Here is a 24,487-nt window from a genome sequence, read left to right as displayed (position 1 = left end):
TATACGAAGTATACAGATTGCTACAGACTGGTCTGTTTTTGACAGATTCTGTTTTTGTTGAGTTGGATGCTTGTTTTGATGAAACTATGGTTAGTATCGGGGGGTACTAGCCATGGAAAAGTGATAATACAGTACCCAACACCAATATAGATGGAATTCAAGTTTGCTACAGTACCAAAAGAAGTAGTAGTTTGTTTTCTTGTGCTAATATTATCACGAGTTTCTGTTTTAGTTTTGTGTTGTGAAGTTTTGAAGTTTTGGGTGATGTTCTCATGGACGATGAGATAAGAAGTGGAAAGAGCTCAAGCTTGGGGATGCCCAAGGCATCCCAAGCCAAATTAAATGACACCAAAAAGCCTAAGCTTGGGGATGCCCCGGGAAGGCATCCCCTCTTTCGTCTTCAATCCATCGGTAACATTACTTGGAGCTATATTTTTATTCACCACATGATATGTGTTTTGCTTGGAGCGTCTTGTATCGTAGGAGTCTTTTATTTTTGTTGTGTCACAATCATCCTTGCTGCACACCTTTTTGAGAGGGAGAGACATGTACTCATCGTGATTTTGCTAGAATGCTCATAGTGCTTCACTTGTATCTTTTGAGCTAGATACTTTTGCTCTATGTGCTTCACTTAAATCTTTTAGAGCACGGCGGTGCATGACTTGGTAGTTGGATTATGCTATGAAAGTAGTCCCAAAGGTGATATGTACCCAAAGAGGATACAAAAACCTCCATCTTCATGTGCATTGAGTAGAAAGAGAAGTCTTGAATCATCTCAATTAGTTTTGAGACGTGGGTTCGGTAATATTAAGATCTATGTCAGTAGGGTGTTGTGAATCTAGAAGTACTTGTGTTGAACTTAGTGATTCCCGTAGCATGCACGTATGGTGAACCGCTATGTTATGAAGTTGGAGCATAATTCATCTATTGATTGTCATCCTTTGTGTTGAGGTCGGGATCGCGTGATGGTTAACACCTACCAACCCTTCCCCTAGGAGTATGCGTTTAGCACTTTGTTTCGATTACTAATAAAAACTTTCGCAACAAGTATGTGAGTTCTTCATGACTAATGTGAGTCCATGGTATAGATGCACTTTCACCTTCCACGATTGCTAGCCTCTCTAGTGCCGTGCAATTCTCGCCGGTACACAAACCCACCATATGCCTTCCTCAAAACAGCCACCATACCTACCTACTATCGCATTTTCATAGCAATTCCGAGATATATTGCCATGCAACTCCCACCGTTCCGTCTCATGACTTGTGCCGCCACTCTCATATTGCCATTGCATGATCGTAAGATAGCTAGCGAGATGTTTCAACATCATACGCCAAGCTAGATCGTTGCACATCCCGGTACACCGCCGGAGGCATTTCCTATAGAGTCATCATCATTTTGAGCTCTGAGCTGTGAGTAAATAAAAGTGTGATGATCATAATTATTAGAGCATTGTCCCATGTGAGGAAATAAAAAAAGGCCAAAGAGACCAAAAAAAGAGAAAAGAAAAAAAAGAGGCCAAGAGCCCAATGCTACTATCTTTTTCCACACTTATGCTTCATAATAGCACCATGTTCTTCATGATTGAGAGCTTCTTGCTTTGTCACTACCATATGCCAGTGGGAATCTTCATTATATAACTTGGCTTGTATATTCCAATGATGGGCTTCCTCAAATTTCCCTAGGTCTTCGTGAGCAAGCAAGTTGGATGCACACCCACTAGTTCTCCTTTTGAGCTTTCACATACTTATAGCTCTAGTGCATACCTTGTATGGCAATCCCTACTCATTCACATTGATATCTATTAATAGGCATCTCCATAGCCCTTTGATACGCCGAGACAATGTGACCATCTCCTCCTTTTTGTCTCACAACCACCACCACACTCTATTCCACCTATAGTGATATATCCATGGCTGATGCTCATGTATTGCATGATAGTTATAAAAAGTTTGAGAAAGTAAGAGTGTGAAAACAATTACTTGGCCAATACCGGGGTTGTGCATGATTTACATTAGTTGTGTGAGGATGATGGAGCATAGCCATACTATATGATTTTGTAGGGATAACTTTCCTTGGCCTTGTTATTTTGAAAGTTCATGATTACTTTGCTAGTTTGCTTGAAGTATTGTTGTTTTCATGTCAATAGAAAACTATTTTTTCGAATCTTACAGATCTGAACATTATGTCACGTGAAAGAAGTTGCAAAGGACAACTATGCTAGGTAGCATTCCACATCAAAAATTCATTCTTTATCACTTCCCTACTCGAGGATGAGCAGGAGTTAAGCTTGGGGATGCTTGATACGTATCCAACGTATCTATAATTTTTGATGGTTTCATGCTATTATCTTGTCAAACTTTGGATGTTTTGCATGCCTTTTATATATTTTTTGGGACTAACTTATTAACTCAGTGCCAAGTGCCAGTTCCTGTTTTTCCATGTTTTTGACCCCTTTCAGAGGAGGATTTTGAAGGGAGTCCAAACGGAATGAAATTGCCGAACAGATTTTTTCCGGAACAGAAAAAAATCGGAAAGCCGAAGAATCGGGGCAGGGGGCCACCAACGACCCCACAAGCCCTCATGGCGCGGCCAGGGGGGCCTGCGGCCCCCTGGCTTGTGGGCTCCCTGAGGCCCCTTTGCCCTAGGTTTTGCGCCTATATATCCCCAAAAATTCCACAAAAAATGAGGAGATCATCGAAAGTACTTTTCCGCCGCCGCAAGCTTCTGTCTCCGCAAGATCCCATCTAGGGCATGTTCTGGTGCCTTGCCGGAGGGGGGGGGGTCGGATACGGAGGGCTTCTTCATCAACACCATGACCTCTCCGATGATGCATGAGTAGTTCACCATAGACCTACGGGTCCATAGCTAGTAACTAGATGGCTTCTTCTCCCACTTGGATCTTCAATACAAAGTTCTCCACGATCTTCATGGAGATCTATCCGATGTAATCTCCTTTTGCGGTGTGTTTGTCGAGATCCGATGAATTGTGGATTTATGATCAGATTATCTATGAATCTTATTTGAGTTTCTTCTGATCTCTCTTATGCATGATTTCATATCCTTGTAATTCTCTTCGAGTTGTGGGTTTTGTTTGGCCAACTAGATCTATGATTCTTGCAATGGGAGAAGTGCTTGGTTTTGGGTTCATACCGTGCGGTGACCTCACCCAGTGACAGAAGGGGTAGCGAGGCGCGCCTTGTGTTGTTGCCATCAAGGGTAAAAAGATGGGGTTTTCATCATTGGTTTGAGATTATCCCTCTACATCATGTCATCTTGCTTAAGGCGTTACTCTGTTCGTCATGAACTCAATACACTAGATGCAGGCTGGATAGTGGTCGATGTGTGGAGTAATAGTAGTAGATGCAGAAAGTATCGGTCTACTTGTCTCGGACGTGATGCCTATATGTATGATCATTGCCTTAGATATCGTCATGACTTTGCGCGGTTCTATCAATTGCTCGACAGTAATTTGTTCACCCACCGTGATATTTGCTATTTTGAGAGAAGCCTCTTGTGAACACTATGGCCCCCGGGTCTACTCCACACCATATTTTCAGCCTTACACTTTTTACTTCGTTGCACTTTCCGCCTTCAGATCTCACTTTGCAAAAATCTTGAAGGGATTGACAACCCCTTTGAAGTGTTGGGTGCAAGCTCGTTTGAGTTTGCATAGGTACTCTGGACTTGACGAGACTCTCCTACTGGATCGATACCTTGGTTCTCAAACTGAGGGAAATACTTACTCCTCCTTTGCTGCATCACCCTTTTCTCTTCAAGGGAAAAACCAATACAAGCAAGTCTCCGTCAACGTGTCAATTTCTGGCACTGTTGTTTGAGAAGTAGCAATGATGCATACTAGGAAGTGTCCACAACAGTGTCCTTGTGTATGGAGTTGTCTCTATGTTCCGCTACGCTGTAGAAGTACTTAGTAGTTTCGAGGCCCCACTATGTCTCATAAATAATGTAGATATTGTGCAACACCGATGGTGCCTTTGGCCTCGCTATCATTGTAAGATATGTACTTGTAACCTTATGCTATCAATAAAGTCAGTTCAGTTATGTTCCAAGTTGTTGAGTGTTTCCAAAAGACATGATCTATCGGTTGGAAACACTGCTAATCCGATTCGCTGAATGGGGTGCCACAACGCTTGGTATCAGAGCCACGCTGACTGTAGGACACCCTAGTAGTCGCGTTAGCACAACGGGTAGTATAGGGTCGTGAGTATGCATTTGCTTGTTGCATTTTGAATGCTGCATTTGATTGTTGCATGGCATGCATCATGACGCATGGTTTTACTAACCTTTGGCTTCGTGAGTGTAGATGGCACGAGTTCTGTATCATTTCCAGTATGAGCCTGCATCATCATCCTTCCCATCACTGCTGCGGAACGTCTGGTTTCGACTGTACCCGCATGGCGAGGAACCAGTGTACCAGGTGTTTCGGGAGCATCTTGCCGAGTCCTTGCACGATTTCCATGCTCAGGCTTACCCGGTTGTCAGCTCGGATATTGGCAGCTATTCTCGCTCTACTAAGGGCGGAACGGCTTCTACTCCAGAGATGGCAATCCAGTTTGCTGTAGTGGAGGCTCTCACCGACTTGCGCTACCACGAGGTTGAGATGCAGACTCATCCAGGTTTCTTCCATTACCCCACCCTGTCGCCTTCGACAGGGCAAGTCATTTTTGCTCCCATAGACCCGGCATGTGACCGTGCGACTGCTGTGCTGTCTCGCTATGTGAGCCCAGCAATCGTACGATCGTGTCCCTGGCTGAGGAGCTATCCTGTTGTCACGCCCAAGATGCGACCCTATCCTCAATTTGGCACAAGGGCCTCTTCAGGGATAGAAGTGCATCTCTTTGTGTTGCAAGAATGGATATCGTCAGAAGTACATGTACTGAAAAGACGAGATATATATAGAGTTGGCTTACACTCGCCACAAGCTACATCAGAGTCACATCAGTACATTACATAATCATCAAGAGTAAGAGCAAGGTCCGACTACGGACGAAAACAAACGACAAAATAAGAACGACGTCCATCCTTCCTATCCTAGGTTGCGGGCCTGGAACCCATCCTAGATCGATGAAGAAGAAGAAGAAGAAGAAGAAGAAGCAACTCCAAATGAACAATCAACGCGCTCGCGTCAAGTAACCTTTACCTGTACCTGCAACTGGTGTTGTAGTAATCTGTGAGCCACAGGGGACTCATCAATCTCATTTCCAAAGGTATCAAGACTAGCAAAGCTTATTGGGTGAGGCATGGTTAAGTGGTGAGGTTGCAGCAGCGGCTAAGCATATATTTGGTGGCTAAACTTACGAGTACAAGAAATAAGAGGGGGAAGATCTACGCATAGCGGACGTGACTACTGGTGATCAAATGAATGATCCTGAACACCTACCTACGTCAGACATAACCCCACCGTGTCCTCGATCGGAGAAGGAACTCACGAGAGAGACAGTCACGGTTACGCACACAGTTGGCATATTTTAATTAAGTTAACATCAAGTTATCTAGAACCAGTGTTAAACAAAGCTTCCACGTTGCCACATAACCGCGGGCATGGCTTTCCGAAAGATTTAACCCTGCACGGGTGCTCCAACTAGTCAATCACCAATTACCACAAGCCGCATAGAAATCCTCAATCACGAAGCTCGCGATCTCGTCGGATTCCCTAGTGGAAAACCTCAACTCTGAGATTACCCAAAGCATCACCGGAATCCCGATGCACAAGATATTCCGTCAAAGGTAAAACTAATCCAGCAAGGCCGCCCGACGTGTCGATGATCCCGATAGGAGTCGCGTACCTCGTTCTCAGGACACGACGGATGAGCTAGACATCAGGATCGCTAAACCTCCGGCTGACCAGAGGGGCGCCGAACATCGCTCAGGTGGGACCAACACTCATGAGGAGCACTGGCCCGGGGGTTGATTAAATTATCCTTGGGGTCCGGAAAGTCCCTATGCAATTTAATTAGGTGATTAGGCAAATGTAGTACCAAAGTTGGGCCTTGCCAGACCAGCTTCAATCCAAAACGAATTATCAAGGGGGTCCCCATAACAACCCCGATCGTCTTAGGAGCGCTCAATTATGGAACATAACACCGGTAGCCGAAACTAAGGGGGCAAAGGTGGAACAAAACACCAGGCTAGAAAGGCAGAGCCTTCCACCTTTTACCAAGTATATAGGTGCATTAAATTAAATAGCGTTTAATAGGGTGATATAACAAGGAACCCATGTTATCACATGGAAGCAACTGCACCTGCAACTAGCAACGCTAACACAGGGTTAAGCAAGCGGTAACATAGCCAATCAGTGGTTTGCTAGGTTGAACAGGTTGAAGGTTTTCATGGCATTGTTGAGAGGCTAATATTTAACATGTAGTAGGCAACAAGACATAAACGGTAGCAACAGTAAAACTAGCATGACAATGATAGTAATGATATCTGGGAAATGGTCATCTTGCCTGAGATCCCGATTGGAAGAAGAACAACTCCGAGCAGTCGGCGAACCCACGTAGTCGAACGGGTCCTCACATTCCGACACGCTTGCGGAACTCTATCGAGACGGAGCAAACCGGAAACAAGCATCAACGCAGATATTCACCACACGATGCACAACATGATGCACAACCTACTATGATGCATGATTAGGCCAACATGCAAGGGATGGCATGGCAATTCACCTCACGCAAACTCTACACATTAAGTGAAGCTCGATATGCAACGGGTTGCATATCGACGAAACTCCACGTTTAATTATTAGTTCACTCCCGTTAATTTACAAGGCAATATTAAATGTTTTTAACATGGCAAGGGGTGAAGCGGTGATCCTACAAGACATCCTAGACGGTTTAACTCGCGGAACATAGAACGGAGCTACGGCACAAGAACATGCAACACAAGATATCATGCCATGAATGCGACATCCATGCAAGTTACAACATCACGGCAAGAAGGGAAAGAAGCATATGTCGCGATGGCGAGCGAAGGATACCATGGCGGCAAGACGGAAACGTTCCTATCCCGATGCACAACGAGATATCGTGTCATAGTTTAGGAAGCGTGTGCGGGAACGCTTAATAAAGATGGGGTGATCCCGGTTACCGGGTTCCCATGTGTCGAGGGCACAACGAAAGAGGAACACAACGTGCAACGGCTAACATACGGTGCAACACACGGTACAACTCATACATCACATTCGTTCGTTACACGACAACGTCCCATCGATATACCTTCGAAGCATGCGAATCGGAGCGGTTCGGTTCGGTGAAGGAGAACAACGGTCGTTGTGGAAGTCGTGGTACCGGTCTCGTCGACGGTAGTCGTTCGCTCGGCGTCGTGGCTCTCGGGTCTTCGGCGTCGGTAGTCGAACTCGTTTCAGGGGTCGTCGAGGATGACGTGGTACTCGTGAACTCGTCGATGACCCTCGGTGGCGGGGAGAGTACTTGCGAACTTCGGCGACGGAAACCAGCGACACCACAGCAACACCGGCGGCATCAACTATCATCGGCACACTACGGCAAGCAGGCAAGCACCTACCTCAGACTTTGCTAGCAGCAACAGCTATCAACACCAACAGTAACCAGCTATGCAATAGCACTAGCATCAAAGCAGCTAAACAGCACAAGCAGCAAGCACAGCGATAGCTAGCTCGGCAGCAGCAATAGCAAGCTTCAGCAGCATAGCAGCAACACCCAAATAGCTGCAAGCACATCAATAGCGGAGCAGGCTACAGTACTTCGACAGCAGCAACTACTGCTGGCAGCAGCAAAGCATCGCCACGGTGGGGCGAGCAGCAAGTACATACGGCAGCGGCACCAGCACAGTACCCGGCAACACCAGGGACAGGCAGCATGCACAACAAAGCAGCGCAGCAGCCTAGCGGCACCAAGCTTGAGCAACACGCAACAGTAGAAACGGGTAGCACCGGCACAATTAGCACAACGGCAAGGCAAAAAAATGGCAGCAGCAACAACGCAATAGGAGGAGGCCGGCAAGCGCGGGGAGGCGAGACCCTACGGCGTGGGCGAGGCTGCTGGGAATCGCGCGGCGGCGGAGGCAGGGAGAGGCACACCGGCTGCTGGTCGGCATAGGGACGCCGCGGCGCAGCACGGCGGGGCCTGCCGAAGGCGGTGGCACGCAGGAGATGGCCATGGCGGGGGCGAGGGGAGGCCATGGGGAGCACGGCGAGAGGAGCCGGGCGAGGCGGCGCACGGGACAGGGGCAGCCAGCGACGGGGCAGGAGAGGGGAACCGGGAGGAAGCTGGGAGGAGGGAGCCGGGACAGAGGGGGAACGAGAGGAGTGAGAGGACGGCGCGAGGGGGAAGGAGACGACGACGCACGGGGGCACAGAGGGATTGAGGGGGCTGGGCTCCTGCGCTAGGGTAGACTGGGGCCTTGGGCCTTGCCTTGGCAGGCTGGGCTCCCTCTTCCTCTATTGTTTTTTTCCTTTAAAAAAAACAACAACTCAAACAAAACAAAAGAAATAGGTTTTAAACAAAAAAAATGCTCTTGACTCCTTTTGAAAAAAAATATACCCCAACTATAAAATAGCTTGGGCATTTTTTTAAACAAATAAAAATGAAACCCTTTTAAGAATTAAAATAAAACCCTTTCAACAAGAGAATAAAATAAAACCCTTTTAACAAGAGAATAAAGTAAAACCCTTTTCTTACAAAAGAATAAAACCAACCCCTTTTATTTAAAGGAGAAAATAAAAGAGTCTGTTTTAGAAAATAAACTAAGGGACAAAAATAAAGGAAACCCAAGGGGTTGTCCCCACAATTAATAAAAGGACTTTTATTGAAAAGAAGAAGACGAACCCTTTTAAATAGGGGTTTAAAACGGGAAACTTTAGCAAACCACAAAAAGAAATAAGAGGGGAGACGGGGAGTTTCTATCGCACTACGACTCGGTGAGCACTCGAAGCACACACTCTCAAAACACCACACGTGACAGACGATGCAAGATGCCATGCATGATGCGACGATGCAAACTAAATGAAGAGGCCACAAATAAAGTAACCACACGACGGAAACGGAAATAAAGGGGAATCTTCTGGAACGTCGGTCTCGGGCTGTCACAACTCTCCTACACTACAAGAGGATCTCGCCCCGAGATCCAAGAATGAAAGGGGGGAGAGGATGAGAAAGAACACGAGCTAAAATCTTAGTTGCTTCTTTGACAAACGAGTGAAACCAACAATCCTTGAAGGTTGCAAAGAGATGAGGAATGATATGAGAAAGAAGCAAAAATTCGTGGAAAATTTCGGCAGCACTTCGGTAGGAAAATGGGACAAAAAAATCGATAAGAAGGGAAAAATAGACAATATTCACAACAAACAAGTAACTAGAACAAGGGAACACCATGATCTTGATAGCACAACATGATTGACCCAAAAGAGCAACATCACAATGCCTCCGGAATAAGAGAATATGAACTAGCTCATACGAAAGAAGAGAATGAAGAAAGAATGACAACTACTAACTCAAATGAACTTGGCAAGCACCCTTGTGAGAAGAATTGGACGGAGTTTTTGGAAAAACAACAACGAAAAGAACAAGATAGTAGTGGGCTTATGGAAACCTTTTCAAACTAATGAAGTGACAACAAACCACTAACAGAAACAAGGATTGATTGGGAGAAACAAGATATGGACTATTTCTTATACCAAGAGGATACATTGAGAACTTGGATTAATGACAAGCACCATGATAGCACAATCCATAGGAAAAGCTTTAGGTGAAATCCAAACCAAGATAACTCAATGAAGAAATCATGGGATGAAAGATGTCTCATGATCATAGAATTGGTGGCTTTAATTATCTCATACTTGAAAGGAAAACTCTTCGAGGCTTCTACACTAACAAGGATGATATAATACCACCTCAAAGGATAAAGGAAGAACACATGCACTTGGGAATGCAAGAGAACGGATACTTGAGGTTCTCCAACAAGAATCTTGAAGAACACTTTGAGAATGAATTGATATGATGATGAACCGCCATGAAGGACCTCCGTATGAATAATGCAACGATATGAAGGTAGAAAAGAATAAGATTATGACCTTGCGAAGATTTAGATGAAGCAACACGAAGAGATACTTGAGAAAACTTGGAACTTCGGAAAAGAAAGATAAGCACTTGAGAAAAGAATTAATATCATGAGCCACTCTGGAAGAAGAATTCAGATTACTATGAACAAGAAGAAGAATTATGTTATGCTTATCCTTCATCAAGTTAAATTGATGACAAGCAATGGATTTAGCATACCACTTATTCTTCTTGAAAGAATCTTGAAGAGGCAGAGAGATAAGCACCACTTGAAGCATAAATGAAAGAAGCAGCGGTAAGAATTCCAATTAATGGAAATACTAAGAATTAATGTAGATACAAGAGAATGAAGAGCTCATGAGCCAGCTGAGAGAAAACTAGAACAAGGCACCCGAATAATAGAGAGACGAACGAAGAGACAACAATTGAGAAGAATTGAGGATGAAAGCTGAAAGCTGAGAACGACGAATCTTCTGAAATGATGGCCTTCGGAGGAACGAGAAATGAACACAACATTGACATGCACCGGATCGCAAGAAAGGGATACTCATGATTGGGAATAATTCAAGATGATGCCAGAAGGCTGAAACGATGAATCATGAAGAGAATGGACCAAGATTTGATAGAAACACTCCTTCGAATTTGCAAGCTGAGAATGATGACGAGTAACACACCAAGAATAGCTGAGACACTCCGGACTAACGAAGAATGAAAGGTTTAGCCAAATATGAGAATTAATTCAAATTGATTTTGAAGAAAGAATATGACTGATGAAATTCATACTTACGTCATAGTTGAAAAGAATTAATGATCTCCGAAAAAGATTAAAAGAGTCAGGAAAGATCCTGGGAAAACCTGTGGGTTATGGGCCCACTCAAAGAAACCACCGTTAGAAAAGATTGCTAGAACGAGAGATATTGCACTAGTATGAAGAGAACTAGATGAGGTTGAGAACCTCGAAATAATTAAAAGAATTGAGAACAAGAATTCTGGGATAACTTCAACGCTCCGGATAGAATAGAGAGAAACGACAACAAGAAGATAGACTGATAAAAATTTCCAACATAGCAAAGAATTTAATGGTTGAAAAGGATATGATGACCATGGATAACTGAACTGAATTCACCGGTAAGGATGACAAGAATGAATAAAGATGAACATGAAGCTCCTGATAATCTTCACAACGAATCACCGGGTAAGAGAGAAAAGAACAGACAGCAGAAGCACAATGAAAAGAAACTCGTGGATGAAAATTGAATCACTGAAGAAAAGGGTGGGAGGGCGGGGAAAAACAAAGACAACTTGGGACAGATGAGACAATCTCCGGAAAGAATTGACAGAATGATCTCCAACAAATAGAGAGGATTGAATCCAGTTGAAGAGAAGCACACCGGTTGAATGGAATTGATACGATGACTCCGGTTGAAAAGGAATTGACATGATAATTGATATAGCAAAAGAATTAATACTCATAAAAATATGAGAACACCTCTTAGAAAATACCTGAAATCACCACTTGACATTGAAGCAACTTGAATTATCATATTCAGCAAAAACAAGGGATGAGGCTTATGAAACAAGCCAGAACAAACTCATGAGAAAGATTTCGTCCGATATTTTCGTGGACAGGAATCCACTAGATGTTGAACCCCAACCTAACATCATGCATTTGTTGGAAGATTGACCTATAAGAAACTACTTGAATTCCCACCTATGAATTCCCGAAATATCTGGTCATGCAATCTGGTACACGGATACAAGGAGTAATATCACACAACTCCTATACTAACCCGTCACCTATATCACATCCGTCAACACACAACCAGAATCTCGGACCTTGATCCACAACAGACCCTCGTGATCACAACGATACAAAGTATGGCAGTACTCCCGAACAATCTGCACCAGTACTTGAGACATCGGGGTTATCTCGCCACTACTAGTATTGAAGCAATTACGAACATCCTTCGTTCATAGATACTAAGAAATCTGAATGATAACGATGTGCTCAAGAATCCCCTGGAGCTCAACTCCCCTGAAACTCAAAGCAGATAGGAGGCACCAAGACAGAACTCCGTCACATCGGCATCATATAGATTCCAAAAATATCCACGTGATCCTAATTTTTTTTTGAGTGAGAAGAGGAGTAGAATTAAACTATTACGTCAAGATTCCTCACCACAACATAGAAGAGGAGAAAAAAGAATCCTACTCTCCGATATATAACTAGACTCAAAGCACTTTTTCACTAGACTCGACTCGGCCAAGTTCGATCAATCAAGGGGGCTCCTAGGTCGGTACTTCTCTGATACCAACTTGTCACGCCCAAGATGCGACCCTATCCTCAATTTGGCACGAGGGCCTCGTCAGGGAAAGAAGCGCATCTCATCATGTCGCAAGAATGGATATCGTCACAAGTACATGTACTGAAAAGAAGAGATATATATAGAGTTGGCTTACACTCGCTACAAGCTACATCAGAGTCACATCAGTACATTACATAATCATCAAGAGTAAGAGCAGGGTCCGAATACGGACGAAAACAAATGACAAAAGAAGAACGACGTCCATCCTTGCTATCCCAGGCTGCCGGCCTTGAACCCATCCTAGATCGATGAAGAAGAAGAAGAAGAAGAAGAAGAAGCAACTCCAAATGAACAATCAACGCGCTCGCGTCTAGTAATCTTTACCTGTACCTGCAACTAGTGTTGTAGTAATCTGTGAGCCACAGGGGACTCAGCAATCTCATTTACAAAGGTATCAAGACTAGCAAAGCTTATTGGGTGAGGCATGGTTAAGTGGTGAGGTTGCAGCAGCGGCTAAGCATATATTTGGTGGCTAAACTTACGAGTACAAGAAATAAGAGGGGGGAAGATCTACGCATAGCGGACGTGACTACTGGTGATCAAATGAATGATCCTGAACACCTACCTACGTCAGACATAACCCCACCGTGTCCTCGATCGGAGAAGGAACTCACGAAAGAGACAGTCACGGTTATGCACACAGTTGGCATATTTTAATTAAGTTAACTTCAAGTTATCTAGAACCAGTGTTAAACAAAGCTTCCACATTGCCACATAACCGCGGGCACGGCTTTCCAAAAGATTTAACCCTGTAGGCGTGCTCCAACTAGTCCATCACAAATTACCACAAGACGCATAGAAATCCTCAATCACGAAGCTCACAATCTCGTCGGATTCCCTAGTGGAAAACCTCAACTCTGAGATTACCCAAAGCATCACCGGAATCCCGATGCATAAGATATTCCGTCAAAGGTAAAACTAATCCAACAAGGCCGCCCGACATGTCGACGATCCCGATAGGAGTCGCGTACCTCGTTCTGAGGACACGACGGATGAGCTAGACGTCGGGATCGCTAAACCTCCGGGTGACCAGAGGGGCGCCGGACATCGCTCAGGTGGGACCAACACTCATGAGGAGCACTGGCCCGGGGGTTGATTACATTATCCTCGGGGTCCAGAGAGTCCCTATGCAATTTTATTAGGTGATTAGGCAAATGTAGTACCAAAGTTGGGCCTTGCCAGACCAGCTTTAATCTAAAACGAATTATCAAGGGGGTCCCCATAACAACCCCGATCGTGTTACGAGCGCTCAATTATGGAACATAACACCGCTAGCCGAAACTAAGGGGGCAAAGGTGGAACAAAACACCAGGCTAGAAAGGCCGAGCCTTCCACCTTTTACCAAGTATATAGGTGCATTAAATTAAATAGCGTTTAATAGGGTGATATAACAAGGAACCCATGTTATCACATGGAAGCAACTGCACCTGCAACTAGCAACGCTAACACAGGGTTAAGCAAGCGGTAACATAGCCAATCAGTGGTTTGCTAGGTTGAACAGGTTGAAGGTTTTCATGGCATTGTTGAGAGGCTAATATTTAACATGTGGTAGGCAACAAGACATAAACGGTAGCAACGGTAAAGCTAGCATGGCAATGATAGTAATGATATCTGGGGAAATGGTCATCTTGCCTGAGATCCCGCTTGGAAGAAGAACAACTCCGAGAAGTCGGCGAACCCACGTAGTCGAACGGGTCCTCACATTCCGACACGCTTGCGGAACTCTATCGAGACGGAGCAAACCGGAAACAAGCAGCAACACAAATATTCACCACACGATGCACAACCTACTATGATGCATGATCAGGCCAACATGCAAGGGATGGCATGGCAATTCACCTCATGCAAACTCTACACATTAAGTGAAGCCTGATATGCAACGGGTTGCATATTGACGAAGCTCGACGTTTAATTATTAGTTCACTCCCGTTAATTTATACGGCAATATTAAATGTTTTTAAGATGGCAAGGGGTGAAGATGTGATCCTACAAGACATCCTAGACGGTTTAACTCACGGAACATAGAACGGAGCTACGGCACAAGAACATGCAACACAAGATATCATGCCATGAATGCGACATGCATGCAAGTTCCAACATCACGGTAAGAAGGGAAAGAAGCATATGTCGCCACGGCGAGCGAAGGATACCATGGTGGCAAGACAGAAACGAAGTCACGGCAACGTTCCTATCCTGATGCACAACGAGATATCGTGTCAACGTTTAGGAAGCGTGTGCTGGAACGCTAAATAAAGATGGGGTGATCCCAGTTACCGGGTTCCCATGTGTCGAGGGCACAACGAAAGAGGAACACAACGTGCAACGGCCAACATATGGTGCAACACACGATACAACTCATACATCACATTCGTTCGTTACACGACAACGTCCCATCGGTATACCTTCGAAGCATGCGAATCGGAGCGGTTCAGTTCGGTGAAGGAGAACAACGGTCGTCGTGGAAGTCGTGGTACCGGTCTCGTCGACGGTAGTCGTTCGCTCGACGTCGTGGTCTCGGATCTTCGGCGTCGGTAGTCGAACTCATTTTGGGGGTCATCGAGGATGACGTGGTACTCGTGAACTCGTCGATGACCCTCGGTGGCGGGGAGAGTACTTGCGAACTTCGGCGACGGAAACCAGTGACACCACCACAACACCGGCGGCAACAACTATCATCGGCACACTACGGCAAGCAGGCAAGCACCTACCTCAGACTATGCTAGCAGCAACAACTATCGACACAAACAGTAACCAGCTATGCAATAGCACTAGCATGAAAGCAGCTAAGCAACACAAGCAACAAGCACAACGATAGCTAGCTCGGCAGCAACAACATCAAGCATCAGCAGCGGCAACATCAAGCATCAGCAGCATAGCAGCGGCAAGGCAACGGCAACAGCACCCAAATAGCAGCAAGCACATCAACTGCGACAACAGGCTACCGTACTTCAACAACAACAACTATTGCTCGCAGTAGCAAAGCATCGCCACGGCGGGGCGAGCAGCAACTACAGACGGCAGCGGCACCAGCACAGTACCCGGCAACAACAGGCACAGGTAGCATGCACAACAAAGCAGCGCAGCAGCCTAGAGGCACCAAGCTTCAGCAACTGGAAGTAGCAGCAATGGCTAGCACCGGCACAATTAGCACAGCGGGAAAGGCAAAAAAAGGCAGCACCAGCAACACAAGAGGAGGAGGCCGGCAAGCGCGGGGAGGCGAGACCCTACTGCGTGAGCGAGGCTGTCGGGAATCGCGCGGCGGCAGAGGCAGGGGAGTGGCACACCGGCTGCTGGTCGGCATGGGGCCGCGGCGGCGCAGCACGGCGGGGCCTGCCGGAGGCGGCAGCACGCAGGAGACGGCCACGGCTGGGGGAGGCCAAGGGCGAGGGGAGGGCATGGGGAGCACGGCGAGAGGAGCCGAACGAGGCGGCGTGCGGGACAGGGGCAGCCAGCGACGGGGCAGGAGAGGGGAACCTGGAGGAAGCTGGGAGGAGGGAGCTGGGACAGAGGGGGAACGAGAGGAGGGAGAGGACGGCGCGAGGGGGAAGGAGACAACGGCGCACGGGGGCACAGAGGGATCGAGGGGGCTGGGCTCCTGCGCTAGGGTAGACTTGGGCCTTGGGCCTTGCCTTGGCAGGCTGGGCTCCCTCTTCCTCTATTGTTTTTGTTTTTTTCCTTTAAAAAAACAGCAACTCAAACAAAACAAAAGAAATAGATTTTAAACAAAAATAAAAAAAATAAAAAAATAAATGTTGTTGACTCCTTTTGAAAAAAATATATACCCCAACTATAAAATAGCTTGGGCATTTTTTTAAACAAATAAAAATGAAACCCTTTTAAGAATTAAAATAAAACCCTTTTAACAAGAGAATAAAATAAAACCCTTTTAACAAGAGAATAAAATAAAACCCTTTTCTTACAAAAGAATAAAACCAACCCCTTTTATTTAAATATTAAAATAAAGGCTCTTTAAAGGAGAAAAGAAAAGAGTTTGTTTTAGAAAATAAACCAAGGGACAAAAATAAAGGAAACCCAAGGGGTTGTCCCCACATTTAATAAAAGGACATTTATTGAAAAGAAGAAGATGAACCCTTTTAAATAGGGATTTCAAACAGGAAACTTTAGCAAACCGAAAAAAACGAAATAAGAGGGGAGAGGGGAGTTTCTATCGCACTACGACTCGGTGAGCACTCGAAGCACACACTCTCAAAACACCACACGTGACAGACGATGCAAGATGCCATGCATGATGCGACGATGCAAACTAAATGAAGAGGCCACAAATAAAGTAACCACACGACGGAAACGGAAATAAAGGGGAATCTTCTGGAACGTCGGTCTCGGGCTGTCACACCCGTCTCCGGGCGGCACTTGTCATTGCAACTGTAGTGCCACCCCCACCCCAGTCTTCTGTTCAACCCTCAGATGCACCACCAGTTCTACCACCACCTGGATTTGAGATCCCAGTTAGTTCTTCAGCACCGCCAGACACTTCATCTGGCAGTCGCCGTGAGACTCACTCCGAGTGGGCCTCACTCCTTGCCACTCCTGCTGCCCCAATGCTGAGGCGTCGTGCTCCTTCGAAAGCAGGACCGTCTCATCAGCGTCGCCGCGTATCCTTTGCTGTGGATATTGAGGTCAACATCATTAATTCAGACTCCGACTCAGGATCAGGCGACGAGGAGTCGGAGGTCTTCTAGTGTTCGTGCCATCTGCGCCACTAGAGCCGAGGTTGGAGTTGTTGAGCATGCATCTTTGCATATGTCAACTGTCGTGTGAGCAGTATAGTCATGACATGTTACCCCTACTAGCTTGTGAGGAGTGATGTTAATTCGCATTGATAATTATGTTCTTTTCTTATTCGCCTTTCCATGAGAATTTCTTTGGTGTTTTATGACAATGCTTTCCCTTATGGATGTTGCTCATCGATTCGTTACTTTGCAATGGGAACAATAATTTAGGATGAAAGGAAGCTGTAGTCAAGGCAGCGATGGAACCCCTATCCGTCGATCCGCCATACACGCAGGTCAACCACCAGAAGACCTACCACCTCCACCACCCCAGGCACCAATTACTGAGCAGATCATGAGGATGTTTGAGGAAAAGAGGAATCAGGACCTCATGGAATTCCTGAGAAGCATGCAGGCTATGGTAGGCCAGAATAACCACAACGGGGCACAATCCAGGTTGTCAGATTTTCAGCGTACTAAGCCCCCAATTTTGGCCAAGCTGCGGATCCAATTGAAGCCGACGACTGGTTAAGGACTATGGAGAAGAAGCTCGACATAGCCCGTTGTGAGGAAGCACACAAGGTTCCTTTTGCCACTCACTACCTAGAAGGGCCAGCAGCCATATGGTGGGATAATACTAAGGTAACATGGCCTTGTGGAGAAGAGATTACATGGGAAAGATTCAATGAAGCATTCCGCAAATATCATATTCCTACGGGTATTATGAAGGTGAAGCAAAGAGAATTCTTTACTCTTACACAAGGAAGCATGACTATAGCCGAGTATCTGAACAAGTTTAACAATCTGGCACGATACTCGACTCATGATGTATCCACTTAGGAAAGGAAGATTGATCGCTTCCTAGGCGGTCTAAAACATACCCTCCATTGTCAGCTTTGTATGCTAGACTTTCCAGAGTTCCAGACGCTGGTAAAGAAAGCCTTCATAGACGAACGAGAGCTTAAGACTAGGTACGATGACCGCAGGAGGAAGTTTGAACCCAAGAAGGACAACAAGGAGCATATTGCACAAAAGCCACGTACCTGGCAACCAAACACCATGGTCTACAAGCCCACTTGGAACAACAGTAACAACACAAACAAGACAGTGAGCCACAACAAGGCCTTCGGCAAATAGCCTGTGCTAGAGGATTGTCGCCGCAATAACACCTGTTTCGCTTGCGGCCAAAGTGGACACTATCCAAAGCAGTGCCCCACCAATGGCGGAAAACCATCCTCCGACATCAAACCGTAGGTCAACTCTACTGGACACCGCCCTAACCCTAATTTTAATCAAGGACGCGTCTACCATATCTCTGCCGAAGAAGAATGCGAAGCTCCAAAAGTCGTTATTGGTATGTTCTCTGTTAACAACATACCAGCAATAGTTTGATTTGATTCCGGGGCTTCTCACTCATTTATTTCGAGGAGTTTTGCCACCATACATGATTTTTCCCCTTCGTTGTTGGATAAAATCATGGTGGTACAAGCCCCTGTCTCTATGCTCAAAACAAAACTCGTATACCGGGATCTGGAAATACGGATAAAAGGAGCTACCTTTCCAGCTGCACTAATTGCCATCGAATCCTCGGGATTAGATGTAATACTGGGGATGGACTGGTTGACACCCCATCAAGTGTGCATCAATTGTGCCACCAGAACTGTGACGCTGGTTAATCTGGCCGGTAAAACCGTCGAGTTTATCGCCAACAACATGAAGACAAGGAACGAAATGGCATACTAAGCAGATGTCACGGATATGAACCTGATTCCAGTGGTATGTGAATTTCTAGATGTGTTCCCTAAGGAATTGCCAGGAATGCCACGTGACCGGGAGTTGGAGTTCGCAATCGAATTAGTTCCCGGTACTGCCCCAATTTATAAGAAATACTATCATATGCCAGGACCAGAATTGGCAGAGCTAAAGAAGCAGTTGGATGAATTACTGCAAAAAGGATACATCTGCCCAAGCATCTCACCATGGGGATCACAAGTACTGTTTGTCAAAAAGAAGGACGGAAGTCTGCGAATGTGCATAGACTATCGTCAGCTAAATGAGGTCACTATTAAAAACAAGTACCCACTACCATGCATCGATGACCTATTCGACCAGTTGAGTGGAGCACGAGTATTCTCCAAAATTGACCTCGGGACTGGGTATCATCAGCTAAAAATTAGAAAGGAAGATATACCTAACACAACATTCACCACCCGATATGGCTTGCATGAGTTTATAGTCATGTCATTTGGACTGACAAATGCTCCATCCTATTTCATGAGCATGATGAACAATGTCTTCATGGATTTCCTAGACAAATTCGTGGTACTGTTCATCGATGATATCCTAATATATTCTAGGGATGAAGAGGATCACAAGCGTCACCTCCTTGCTGTCTTGGAAAGACTCAGATCCCATCAACTGTATGCTAAGTTCAGTAAATGCGAGTTTTGGCTAAAGGAAGTGGGATTTTTGGGCCACATACTGTCAGAACAAGGTGTGGCCGTTGACCCCAGTAAGGTAACAGTGGTGCTAAACTGGAAAACACCAGTCTCGGTGACCAAAGTTCGTAGCTTCCTAGGATTGGCAGGCTACTCCAGATGATTCATAGAAGGCTTCTCCAAGATAGCAAACCACCGACGGAATTGCTCAAGAAAAACCAGAGATTCGTATGGACGACAGCATGTGAAAGCAGTTTCTTGGAATTAAAAAACAAGACTAATGACCGCACCTGTTTAATCCTCCCGGATATTCACAAGATTTTTCACATTTATTGTGATGCTTCTCGACGAGGAATTGGCTGTGTACTGATGCAGGAAGGGAAGGTTGTAGCATACGCATCCCGACAGCTATGACTGCATGAAGAGAACTACCCCACTCATGACTTGGAGCTAGCAGTCGTGGTTCATGCCTTGAAAATTTGGAGGCATTACCTCATTGGACAACGGTGTGAAATATATACGGACCACAAAAGTCTTAAGTATATTTTCACCCAGCCCGATCTGAATCTCAGGCAACGACGATGGCTTGAACTAGTCAAGGACTATGACCTTGGGATCAACTATCATCCGGGAAAAGCCAATGTGGTTGCAGATGCTCTTAGTCGAAAGCAAGTCACAGTAAATGCATTATTGGGAAGTATGCATCCAAGACTGCAAGAAGAATTCATTAGTCTCAACATGATACTATGTGGTCCAATTACCCTAGAGACCCTGGAAATTACCCCACCCTCATAGAAGAAATCAAGAAAGCTCAAGGATCATACGCAGGAATCAAGAAGAACAAAAGGTCATTGCCAAAAGGGAAGGAAAAATCATTCCGAGTAGATGACCAAGGCATCCTATGGTTTGAAAAACGGATATGCGTCCCCGACCAAAACAACCTGAGACAACAAATACTCAGGGAAGCCCATGATTCCGCATATTCTATTCATCCAGGAGGTACGAAGATGTACCAAGATCTGAGAAAGACATTTTGGTGGTCAGGGATGCGAAAGGATATAGCATATTATGTCGCCTATTGTGATATATGCAACAAGGTTAAGGCAGAACACCAAAAGCCCGCGGGTTACTACAACCTTTACCGGTTCCACAGTGGAAGTCGGACGACATATGCATGGACTTCATTGTGGGACTACCCAAGTCGACAAGGGGCAATGATGCTATCTGGGTCATTGTGGATATGCTCACTAAAGTAGCCCATTTTATGCCGGTAAAGACTACATTCAACGCCAACCAGATGGCACAGTTATACATGTCCCGGATAGTAAGCCTACATGGGGTACCCAAGTCGATCACCTCAGACAGAGGCTCTCTATTCACCTCAGCATTCTGGCTACGACTACACCAAGCCTTGGGAACTATGCTAAAACATAGCACCGCATACCACCATCATACGGATGGACAAATAGAAAGAGTGAATCAAATACTAGAGGACATGCTTCGGTCATGTGCCCTCACCCATGGGCCCAAATGCGAAGATAGCCTACCCTATGCGGAATTTTCCTACAACAACAGCTACCAGACGAGCCTGAAGATGTCACCCTTTGAAGCATTGTATGGCAGAAAGTGTCGAACCCCGTTGAATTGGTCACAAACAGGAGACAGTCGCATCTTTGGAACCGACTTGATACTGGAGGCCAAGAAACAGGTCAAGGATATTCAGGAACACCTTGAGGCAGCAAAGCCCCGTCAGAAAAGCTACTATGATCCAAAGCACCGAGAAGTGACCTTTGAACCAGGAGAATACGCCTATCTCCGAGTAACCCCCATGAAAGGAGTGAGAATGTTTCGCACACGGGGAAAGCTCACACCAAGGTATACCGGTCCCTTTCAAGTGATCGCAAGAAGAGGCAGAGTCGCCTATCAGTTAGAGCTACCGCCCGAATTGTCAGATGTGCATTATGTCTTTCATATCTCACAGCTAAGAAGGTGTATTGCACCTCCAGTTAAGCTAGCAGATATGAGTGAGCAAGAATGGGCTAAAGATCTGACCTATGAGGAGAAACCCGTCAGAATCTTGGATGAGATGGAAAGAACTACCAGGAGTAAGGTGCTTAAGTTTTATAAGGTACTATGGGAACACCATACTGAGGAAGAAGCTACATGGGAGAGAGAAGATTTCTTGAGATCCGCATATCCATACTTGTTCCCTGAGCAACCGAATCTCGAGGACGAGATTCATCCTAAGGGGGGTAGGTTTGTAACACCCTGATTTTTCAAACTTTTTCTTTTTAAAATATTTTTGAAGATCACTTGCAACTTGGTGGATTTTCAAATTCCCAAAGCAAGTTGGATTGTGAAGTCTATGATTTCTTGTCTCAAGCAACCCAAAACCTTTTGGTTTTTACTAAAACCTTTCTGAGATTTATTTGCAATATTTTATTTCTCCAAATAATTCTCTTTTTCTATTTTGGGAATTATGCCAACACTATGGGTTGTGAAGCAACCTATAGCTTGGATGAGCTTTAAGACCCAAAACTTTTACAACATCTTCTCAATACCATATGATTTCAAAATATTCAAAAATATTTCTTTGTCCAATGGAAAATTATGGCCAGAATAAATATTTCTTTTTCGACCAAAATTATCCCTTTGTGAAGCAACCCCATTATTCCTGTTTTGAAAAATTCCCAATAAATTCCTGTAGTTACTAGGGATCATGTATGGTTCCAATATGTAAAAACATCCCATGGTCCAATGCAAACTTTGAGCAAAAACACTCTGCTAAGTTTCTCCTAAGACTGAACCTTTGTGAAGGAAGTGCTAGCTAGGAGTGCACAATGGAGCTGCAAAGTTTTGGGCATGTGTGCACTACCAAATGACACTTCCCCACCAAATGAAACTGGTAGCAAAGCTTGCAATTGAGTGCTAGGAGTTCATTTGTGTTCTGGACCAGAAAGATGGTTTTCAAAGGAGCTATATTCATTTGATCTTCAAACTTTGCCAATCTTTGCCAGTTTAGAGTCTTTTCTATGCTGATCCTCCTAGACATCTTATCTTGCTCCAACCCTAACCCAATTGAGCTCTTAAACATCCCAAAGTCTATAGACAGAAACTGTTGTTGATGTTCCTAGTCACAGGAGAGCTTGTATGATCGGGCAAGCAGTGGATGGTGACTAAAGGGAAGATGGTCGCCGCAATGGACAAGGTTTCCAGGCCTGCGTGGCATCAGGGTGGCGGCAACCATGGTGATCACAGTGCTGGCATGCCACAGAGTGCGCTCTGCGCAGCTCCAGTGACAGCCGAACCGCCCCGAGCCGTCATTCGTTGCACCATCCTTGTCCTGAGTGTCGACGAGGTCCCTGGTAGCCGTGTGGCACCTCCGAAACCTCTGGGTTGCCAGAGAGGTCGCCGCCGCTCCCAGCATTGCTCCGCCACGGGTAGTACAGTGGGCTTCGGCCACTGTGATCGTCCGCAAGCCATTAATGGCTCCGGACCCGTCCCGTCCCTCCCCCGACTTCCTCCATCACCTCACCTCCACGCCACGACAGCCAGCTCGCCGTCCTTGCTCCAGTGGCAAGCCCGAGCCTCGCTGCTTTGGGAGAGCTCGGCAGCGCTCGTCGCTGGCCTATATAAGTCGCTGCCCGAACCCCTCCTAGCCATCACCCCTCTCCTCCACCCCTCGATTAGCCCTAGAGACCCCCAGGAAGAGCCTAGAACTCATCTCCCTCAGCTTCGACGAAAGGCTCCGCCTCCAAATCGCCTCTGTCACCAGCCTCCTCCGCCCTTCCCCAGTCAAATCCGAGGCCTCCATCAAGTTCCCTTAGTCTCTCTGGTGCTCCTCGAGCCTTCGGTGAGTTAAACCCCTGCCGGAACCGTCGCCGTCGACGACCACCGTAGCTTCCACCCGCCGGAGAAGAAGGGGCGACGCCGTCTGTCCACCTACGAAGGAGCTATGAGTACAGGGAGGACCGCCGTCGAGAGCCCGATCCATTCCCGTCATCTCCCAGCCCCGCCGCCGTCTCTATCACCGGTGAGCACCGCCGGTGAGCCGCCCTCCTCTGTTCCCCCTCCTCTCTCTCTGTTTTAAAAAGGGCAGGCCCCACCTGCTAGTGTGTGAGGCCCGCGGCCGAAGCGGTAAGTGGAGGCGCCCCTCCACTTTACGCCTTCGACGTGACCCCTCCCAGGAATTTCTTTTCTTTTATTTATTCCAGATTCAAACAGAAACTTTGACCATTTAAATCTTTTTATTTACAAGTCCAAATCAGTTGATTCTTTTTGCATTGAGTTGGTATTGAATTTCTCTACAATCTGGTAAATTTTGGTATTTTTCCCACACTCATAGAATTTCTGGTTAATAAAAAGGTATTTAATGATTTTCCTTTTCTTTTGCTATTTAAAACACATTTTCAGAGGGAAACTTTGATGACCAGGAGTGTTTGAACAACCCCACTCATCAAGGCAAGCCATCATATCCATGTGATGTAGTTTTGCATAGCATAACTCACCTCTTCATGCATTATACTTGCTTAACTTGTTAAGAAATAATCATTTAATAATCAATCATATAGAGATATATGCTTATGGTTATAAATCACTATGGTTCGTATGGCATAGTGGATGATCATGAGTCACCTGACCGGGCATAATCGTACAACCACCTCTTGCCGGTATGGGAAGGCCGTGACTTGGGCTGTCCGCATGATCGCTCACTGATATTCCCCAAAGAGGGAGGGTGATGCATGCGTGCTACCTTGGCCTGGTGGGCGGTGATAACCCTGTGAGCCCAGTTAAGTTGAGTTGGGCTCGTCCCCGGTTGGGACATTTTTGTTTGGCCACGATGGTCGCAGGTGTCATGAGGATACAACGCCATCCAGGGCAGGACTCCGAAAGGGAGTGG

The sequence above is a fragment of the Hordeum vulgare genome, chromosome 7H (genome assembly GCF_904849725.1).
Source record: "Hordeum vulgare subsp. vulgare chromosome 7H, MorexV3_pseudomolecules_assembly, whole genome shotgun sequence".
NCBI classification, from domain to species: Eukaryota; Viridiplantae; Streptophyta; class Magnoliopsida; order Poales; family Poaceae; genus Hordeum; species Hordeum vulgare.
The sequence above is the reverse complement of the archived record's forward strand: the minus strand, read 5'-3'. Positions refer to the sequence as shown.